Source organism: Phyllopteryx taeniolatus, chromosome 12 (genome assembly GCF_024500385.1).
Source record: "Phyllopteryx taeniolatus isolate TA_2022b chromosome 12, UOR_Ptae_1.2, whole genome shotgun sequence".
Taxonomy (NCBI): Eukaryota; Metazoa; Chordata; class Actinopteri; order Syngnathiformes; family Syngnathidae; genus Phyllopteryx; species Phyllopteryx taeniolatus.
Genome location: NC_084513.1, coordinates 26,699,925 through 26,708,918, shown reverse-complemented (window position 1 = coordinate 26,708,918; position 8,994 = coordinate 26,699,925). Strand labels below are relative to the sequence as shown.

General features: G+C 40.5%; 1 protein-coding gene across 1 annotated transcript in view; it reads left to right on the top strand.

The window, feature by feature from the left end:
* Nucleotides 1-8,994, top strand: part of LOC133486548 (interferon alpha/beta receptor 1b-like) — a 74,785-nt gene that overhangs the window by 23,032 nt on the left and 42,759 nt on the right. The gene's annotated exons all lie outside the window — the stretch shown is intronic.

The window sequence follows — 8,994 nt, the reverse complement described above, 5'->3', positions numbered from 1 at the left end:
ATTTGAGGAGGGCAGGAACCCAATTTGTAATATTAAATTGGAAACACTACTTTGAGTATGGCAACACACAGTAGTGAGGTATGGGAAGAAAGCTAAATAACACATCTTCTTTATCTGGCATGTGACACAAAGCGGACGCTCCATGGGTGCCGGCAATGGTCACGTTTGTCGTCATGACAATGGCAGTAACTCTTGTGGTGATCGCAGTGGTTTATCGGAGGAGGGCTTCCTATTTTCTTTGTCCAGAAGACAAAGTGCCTCCGGTGTGTATATTATTATTTATTATATATATTTTTTTGGTAATAGCCTTGGGTCATTTTCATATAATTTGATATATAATAGTAAAGATATGGCCCACTGAATTTCCTTTTGAAAATCAATAAATTTTACTGATACGGTGGTGTGAAAATGTTTTTGGCCCCTCCCTGATTTTTTGTTTTGCATGTTTGTCACTCTTAAATGTTTCCCATCATCAAACAAACTTAAATATTAGTCAAAGACAACACAAGTAAACAAAATTCCATTTTGAAATGTTTTTTATTATTAAGGGAAAAAAATCAATCCAAAGCTACATGGCCCTGTGTGGGGAAAAAGTGACTGGTTGGGCCACCCTTAGCAGCAACAAATGCAATAAAGTGTTTTCTATAACTTGCAATGAGTCTCTTAAAAAGCTGTAATTGAATTTTGGCCCACTCACCTTTGCACAATTGTTGTAATTCAGCCACATTGGAGGGTTTTCGAGCATGAATCGCCTGTTTAAGGTCAGGCCACAGCATCTCAATAGGATTCAGGTCAGGACTTTTACTAGGCCACTCCAAAGTGGACTTGCTGGTGTATTTTGGATCATTGTCCTGCTGCAGAACCCAAGTTTGTTTCAGCTTGAGGTCGCGACACAGATGGCAGGACATTCTCCTTCAGGATTTTTTGGAAGACAGCAGAATTCATGGTTTCATTTTTATTTTACTGATCACAGTTAGTCTTTCGGGTCCTGAAGCAGCAAAACAGCCCCAACACTTACCACCACCATATTTTACTGTTTGTATTCTTTTTCTGAGATGCGGTGTTCTTCTTTTCTTTTTTTTTGTCACTTAATTTTTTATTCATTTTTAACAGAATTATACACAAAATATAACAAAACAAAATCATGTGGATGTTCATGCTGTGGTTACCGTGGCCCTGGTTGTGGTCCCAGCGGAACCACGAAGCGCACGTAATGAAGTGTAACAGCCAATTGCAGAATGCGAGTGCTTAAAGAGGAGGATGCTATTCATGTGGCAGAGCTTGAAACAGGCAAGTGGAGATGGGCCTGGCTCAAGTTGGAGGCCAAAACAAAAAAGCAAAGAAATGAGACAAATGTCATTTGAATCTTAAATTTGTACATTAGTGTAGATAAAGGTTTTTCTGCTTGAGCAAAATTGTGTATTTTGCCTTCCCGTACTCTTCAGAGTCTTCCAGATTGCTTGTGTTAAAATAAAAAATTCTCTGCAGGGACCCAGAGGATCCCCCTTCAATGTATTTTTTTTTTTGTCACCTTTTTCATGCCTTTGGTGTTTGCATGTCTGATTAACTCTTTAATAATGTACAACCCCGATTCCAATGAAGTTGGGACGTCGTGTTAAACATAAATCAAAACAGAATCCAATGATTTGCAAATCATGTTAAACCTATATTTAATTGAATACACTACAAAGATGAGATATTTAATGTTCAAACTGATCAACTTTGGTTTTTTTTTTGCAAATAATCATTAACTTGCAATTTTATGGCTGCAACACGTTTTTATTTATTATTATTAACACAACGTCCCAACTTCATTGGAATTGGGGTTGTATTAATGACTAGACATTAACTAGACATTACACACAGCATATCTAATTGAGTGCTCTCCCAGTCAAATTAGAACAAAAACCAAAAGACCTAAAACTAACCAGGCCTGAACTATAACTATAGGGTGACTGCCACCGTGCGACATTAACTGAACTTTGCTTCTTCCCCTGTTGGTGGGTGGACTGGAGATCCCCAATGAAGGAGGGCCAGTCCCTCGACTTGTAAACATTCACAAGGATGGATACATTTTGTCTAGTAATCTCCTAGCTCCATGTCAGCAATTATGTCCGGTCCTAAACATGACTTGAAGTCAAATGTGCATTGCTCGAGGCGTACTACTTCCCCACCTATTGATTTTTTATTATTATTTTTTATTTTTATTTTTTGGTCCTTTTCGGCTGTTAGGTCAAGCAGATTGGAGGATCTGAATCCGATCTTATGCCGGAACAGTTTTACTGTGTCACAGTGGAGTTTTTAAGCTGCCGCTGTGATTTCTTAGTATTATCATTGATGTTTATTGAGAATCAGAATCGAGCAGTCGAACAGAACAAAGTTTTATATCGGCTCTTGATATTTTATTAGTTTTAGTTCGCCGACGTGGAGAGATTCCAACTACACGTCTACCTTTGCCGCCATCTTCCCAGAAGTCCCAAATGCGATGTTCCTTTTACACCAGATGCAATGGGACACACACCTTCCAAAAAGACCCCATAGTATTTTGCCAAAAGTCTTGGGGTCATCAAGATGTCTTCTGGCAAAATTGAGACAAGCCTTAATGGTTTTTGTCTTGGAACTCTGCCATTTTTGCACAGTCTCTTTCCTATGGCTTTGTCACGAACATGGATCTTAACTGAGGCAAGTTGGGCCTGCAGTTCTATCGATGTTCTTGTGGGGTCTTTTGTGACCTCTTGGATGAGTCGTCGGCTTTTGGGCTAATTTTGGTCGACCGGCCACTCCTGGGAAGGTTCACCACTGTTCTATGTTTTTGCCATTGGAGGATAATGGCTCTCACTGTGGTTCGCTGGAGTCCCTAAGCTTTAGAAATGGTTTTGTAACCTTTTCCACAATGATAGATCTCAATTACTTTCTTTTCATTAGATCTCACCATAATGTCTAGCTTTTGAGGATCTTTCGGTCTGCTTCACTTTGTCAGGCATGTCCGATTTAAGTGATTTCTTGATTGAGAGCAGGTGTGGCAGTATCAAGCCTGGGTGTGGCTCAAGAAATTGAACTCTGATATGATAAACTAGTTATTTTTTTAGCATAGGGGGGTTCACTTTTTCACACAAAGCCCATGTAGGGTTTTATTTCTCCCCTAATATAAACCTGCATTTAAAAACTGCATTTTGTGTTAATTGTTGTCTTTGACTAATATTTAAAAGTGTTTAATGAAGGGAAACATTTAAGTGTGACAAATACGCAAAAAAATAAGATATCAAGAAGCGGGCAAACACTTTCACACCACTGTTTTAGTATTTGAATTACCGGCAATTATTATCCATGAAAAGGTCATTTAAAAAAAAAAATTAAAAATAAAATTCCAAAGTAATATTTTTCAAACTTTTAATGCCAAAATGTCTTTACCGTTAGGTGTCCCAAATGAAGTTTTGTGATTTCCAACATGATTGAGGATGCTATGACGTGTCTTCAGAGTTGTTTTTTCATCGTCTTGTACAAATGTCCTTCTTCATCCCTCGAGCTGTCTTTACTGTTAATGCCACTGGAGAGCGCCTCATTATGTTGTTGCAATACACCAGAGGGATTTGTGAACTGACGTGCCAGGGTGTGTGACAGCCATTTTGGGGGGGGGGGGGGAAAGTATCAATTATATATTTTGTCTTTACTAGGGATGCACAATAACTACTGGCCTGATATTGAGGAAAAAAGTATGTCACATTTATCAGTCCGATCCTGACCGATAACGAGCTGTATCATTCACTTGCCTGCAGCTGCTGTTTGCATTGGCTGGGGCCAGTTACAGACATTTTAACCATGATCGCCAGCACTTGCTGAAATTACTACCACCCAGTGAGTTTGAGCTTGTAACTATGACACTCGCATCCTTTGGGGAGCAGCTCTCTGCAAGACCCGGCGGCCTACGAAGCAGCGGACTCTCATAGCAGCTCAAGCCGACACAGGAGCGAGCAGTGGCGTTTTGGCCGACTTCCGAAGCGCGGTTGTCGAAGTGGGCTAACGGCCGAGGTCATCGCGAACCCCCTGCATAGCAACTGCTCCTACACATCTTCCTTTACAATGTTCGCTCCCTGGATAATAAATTAGATCAAATGGAAATAACAACAAAACACAACGGCCTCTCCTGCGTTCGACGGGGCTAGCGCCAGTCCCTATCCGCAAACAGCCACCCCCCCCAAACATTACGGGATGATCACCTGTCTTTTTTTTATTGTTTAAAATGAAAAACATGAATATTTCAACCTGTGTATTATGTTTGAGAAGAAAAGACAAGCTCAGAGTTAATGTAGTTGTCCTCACAACACGTAACTATGTGAAGCTAGACAGGTCTCGTGTTGATACAAATCAGATGGAAAACAAAAAAATTTTTTGTTTCCCAAGGCTGAAACATTGACAGCACAATTCAACGCGTTATGAGCTCTTTTCAGAGTTCACTTGTACAGCGACGAGTTGACGACTCACTTGAATACGTCAAAGCAGCTGACTTTTGGTTGAGATGCGGAGTGCACCCTAAACTGGTCGCCAGCCAATCGCAGGGCACATACTGGGTGGGGCAGAAAGGACGGACGTTTTGAAAAACTGACAAAATAATAAATGGTGCCTGCCAACAAATTTTATTGGCAACAATGTATTCGTATTGAAATAGCATTTGACACCCCAACTGTTTTCCGTCCTCTTTTCGGTGACCACCTCATTTCCAGGTTTGTTGACACTCCTTGGCCCTATGGGTCCCCTGATTTGTACATGTGTGATTAGTTTTTGTGGAGACACCTCAAGGCACACCGTACACTGGACCAGTTGAAGGAAGCTCTTTCCGTGGAAGTCACGTAAATAAGTAGAGCAATGTTGGAGAGAGTGGAAGTCAACTTTCATCAACGCCTTCAGAAATGCATCAATGAAAACATGATGAATGTTCTTACCCACACTTGATTGTGTCAAATGCTATTTCAGTACGATCAATCAATGTCAAAATTTGTTTGGAGGTACCATTTATTTTTGTGTCAGTTTTTCAAAAACATCTGTCCTTTCTGCCCCACCCTGTATAAACAAACAACCATTCGTACTCACATTCACACCTATGGACAATTTTGTGTCTTCAATTAATAATGCCGTTCACTGCCATTGACTGCCATTCTATACCTAATACGTAAGAAGGGGGACCCCGCTCCAGCTGTCCATTAGTTTGGGGGTCCTTGGCCTGGCAATCGTTGAAGACTCCTGATATAAACCATTAAAAAAAACTATTGGTTATCGGTATCGTATTAAGTTATTGGTATCTGTGGCCAAAAAAAAACAAAACAGTTAGCATGCATCCCTAGACTTTACCCTTATTGATCAAATTATACGAAAATGACCTCTATCATGTTGGTTTGGGGCAAAGAATGGAGCCACTTAAACAACTTATTTGTCTCTAGTACCTGTTGGCAACCCCCAGCTCATCTCTCTACTGGGCCATGCATAACTCTGACCGTCTTGAGGAGATCTACAATTCGGTCAGGGTCATTGTGGAGGATAAGTCTGCGGAGTCAAGATGGGATGAATTGCTGACCGCCACTTCCTGAGACAAGATGCAAATGCCACTAGAAGACGCAATAGAAAGGTGCAGAAGAGCAGCTGATGCAGTTACTTGCGATTGGGAGAGGTCACGCAGAGCTGACTTTCAAGACACCAATTTAGCAACGAAAACCCAATGACAAATTTTGCAACACTTGTACTGATGCTTATCGTGTGCAATTATTTACCCAAGCTATTATATAGCGCCACGGCACTTATAACGTCCTTGCAATTGATAATTTAAAATGTCACTGCCATAAGGAAATAATCCTGTTTTCTGTGTTTATTTTTTTATGTACAGTGAGGAATGATGTATATGTGACAGAGATAGGTACTTTTTTTATTTATTATTATTTCTTTACCATATTAATCGGACTTGTTGTTGCAAGTAATGTGCAGGAATTGTCATTCACAGAGTTATCAAAAAATAATAAATAATACAAAATCACTCTGCACCATGTACAGTATACATTTAAGAAGTTTGGGAACATTCACGGTGAAACTTGAATGTTGGGGGGGGGGGAATTAAAAGACTTAATCGGTGGAAAATGGAAAACCTCTTTAATTAATGGTTTATGGGGACTGAATCAGAACACATTGGTGTCATCACCTGGTAGAATAAAAACATCTGTCAAAATGTATGGTGGAGATTGGTAAAACACAGAGAAGGTCATTGGGAGGTTAAATGCTGTGTGTGTGTGTATTAAATAAAAAAAAATCAATACAAATCATGTATTGCCTTTGGGAACGTCGACCTCCCCAACATGGCCGCCACGTCGGCACGTCGACCTCCCCAATATGGCCGCCACGTCGGCACGTCGGGCTGGCGCATGCCATGCATATCTGGGGCGATACGATGACGCGACAGTGTAGTTTCCAAAGTAGAGTAGTGGTTTAAACCAGGTAGCCCGGAGGTGAAAACCCACCTTGCAGCGAACGGAATCGTTGACATTCTTTAACGATATGTTTCGTCAACGTTTCATTTTCCTTCTGCTCTCTCGTTTGGTGTGGTGCCATGCAAGCAACGGTGAGTGATTTTCAGCGAGCAACAATAAATGGCGGCTTCCGTGTTCCCGAACGCTTTCGACCGCGGCCAGCAACTGCGCCGAAGTAAACGTTGACTATTTTCAACACACTATCACCTGAAGACTCTTTTCGTAACGTTGTATAGTGTATAATTGGAAAGTCACAAAAATGTAGCCAAAATGAATAAATCCTCCAGTTAATATACGATCGTAACAGCGCCGTGCATACTCTTCGTTTCGCTTTTAAACTGGCTGCGTTTGGGAAGCCAGCATGTACATCGGTACGCTGTCATTTTCCTGTTGGCCCAAAAAATATTTAATTCACCCACTTGTTAAGCTACGAAAGTCCTGAAAAGGTTGCTCGTCCCACTAGTTTGAGAGCGATAGTTTATTTTGCTTGCCACTGAGTAACGTCTCCTGGTGTTTGTAATCTTTATTAAATTTTGGCTTCTATATTTGTTCTTTTGTTTTTATTACATCAACCTTGGTATAGCCGACGTAATTGCAGCCTGAATCAAAAGGCGTGCCGCCATAAAAAATATCTGTCTATGCAAAGCAAAGCAAATTTATTTATGTAGCGCATTTCATACACGAGGTAACTCAATGTGCTTTACATGATTAAAAGCATTCAAAAACAAAGAGGAAAAAAAACAGCGTAAACATTTAAAACAAAGACAAAAAAAAAGTATAATTAAAACGGCGTCCAGTGCAAGAAATTTCATTTAAAAGTGGAAATGCTCTAAAAAGCATGATTTAAAAAAAGAAGAGTTTTTAACCTGGATTTAAAAACATTCACACTTGGGGCTGACGTCACTTCTGTTGGCAACTTCTTCCATTTGTGTGCAGCATAATAGCTAAATGCTGCTTCACCATGTTTGCTTTGGACTCTTTGCTCCACTATTTGACCTGAGTCTGTCGATCTCAGAGCCCGACTGGGTTTATATCCCATTAGCATTTATTTCATGTATTCAGGAGTTAAACGGTTTAGTGATTTATAGACCAGTAGCAGAACTTTTAAATCTATTCTAAAGCTGACTGGGAGCCATTGTAAAGACTCGAGATATGGAGTAATATGCTCTAACTTATTTGTTCTGGTCAGAACCCGAGCTGCAGCATTTTATGGATTAATTCATCCCTCCATCCATTTTCTTTACCGCTTATCCTCACGAGGGTCGCGAGCTGCTGGAGCCTATCCCAGCTATCTTCGGGCGGGAGGCGGGGTACACCCTGAACCGGTCGCCAGCCAATCGCATGGCACACAGAAACCAACAACCATTCGCACTCACATTCACACCTCCGGGCAATTTAGAGTTTTCAATCAACCTACCACGCATGTTTTTGGGATGTGGGAGGAAACCGGAGTTCCTGGAGAAAACCCACTCAAGCACAGGGAGAACATGCAAACTCCACACAGGCGGGGCCAGGATTTGAACCCCGGTCCCCAGAACTGTGAGGCAGATGTGTTAACCAGTCTTCCATCGTGCCGGGATGGATTAATTCGCCCTTGCCAATTCTGTTTTCAACCCTGGTAACAAAAAAAAAAAGTATGAAATCTGATTAATCAGATCTCAAGTGTGAAAATTATAACTGCACTCTATTTTGCAAACAAATAATATTGCGGGTAGATTGAATGGGATAGTTTATGTATGGACAGTAGTTTTGGTTTCTATTTTGTGTAATGTACTTTTTGTATGTCATCTCTTGCATGCAACGATGTAAATTTTTCCATTGTGCGACTAATAAAGGTTATTTTATCTTTGAAATATTTTTTAATAATAATATACTTTTAAGCTGCCCACGTTCTGAAGTAACGTGTGCGGTGACGTACTAACTAATTTCCGGTTCATATGGGATGTCCTGTTTAGATGTGTATTATTTAGACTTTACACCGATTTTATCGGGCTGATTGGTATCGGCCGATATTTAGCATTTTATGCTGATCGGCTTTCATGTCATAATTCGCCATTGATCGGCTCCGCAAAAGACATTTACTCTGCATCGCCGCATGCACAGTATATTTGAATCCAAAAAGCTAGTTTATTTTTAGCTTTGTTGCGTGTCTTTTGAAGTAGTATTGGAAATATCGGACGGCCAACAGTTATTTAAAAAAATAAATAAATAAACATGTCGGTGGTGTGGAACAGACAACACGTCTGAGACAGACGACACGTAATGCCCAGATCAAAATACAAGACAAATTTGCTCTTTCACAATTGCCCTGTCAGACTACTGCAATAAAGTCTTGTATTCCGATATCACCGCATCCCGTTTTTTATGATCATTGGGCTTTATCTTGTCAACTCAAATGCGACCGGATACACTTGTTACCGTGGCAACGACAACAAGAGTGAAGCGCGCCGACTGTATTATGAAAACAAAATCCATCCATTAATTA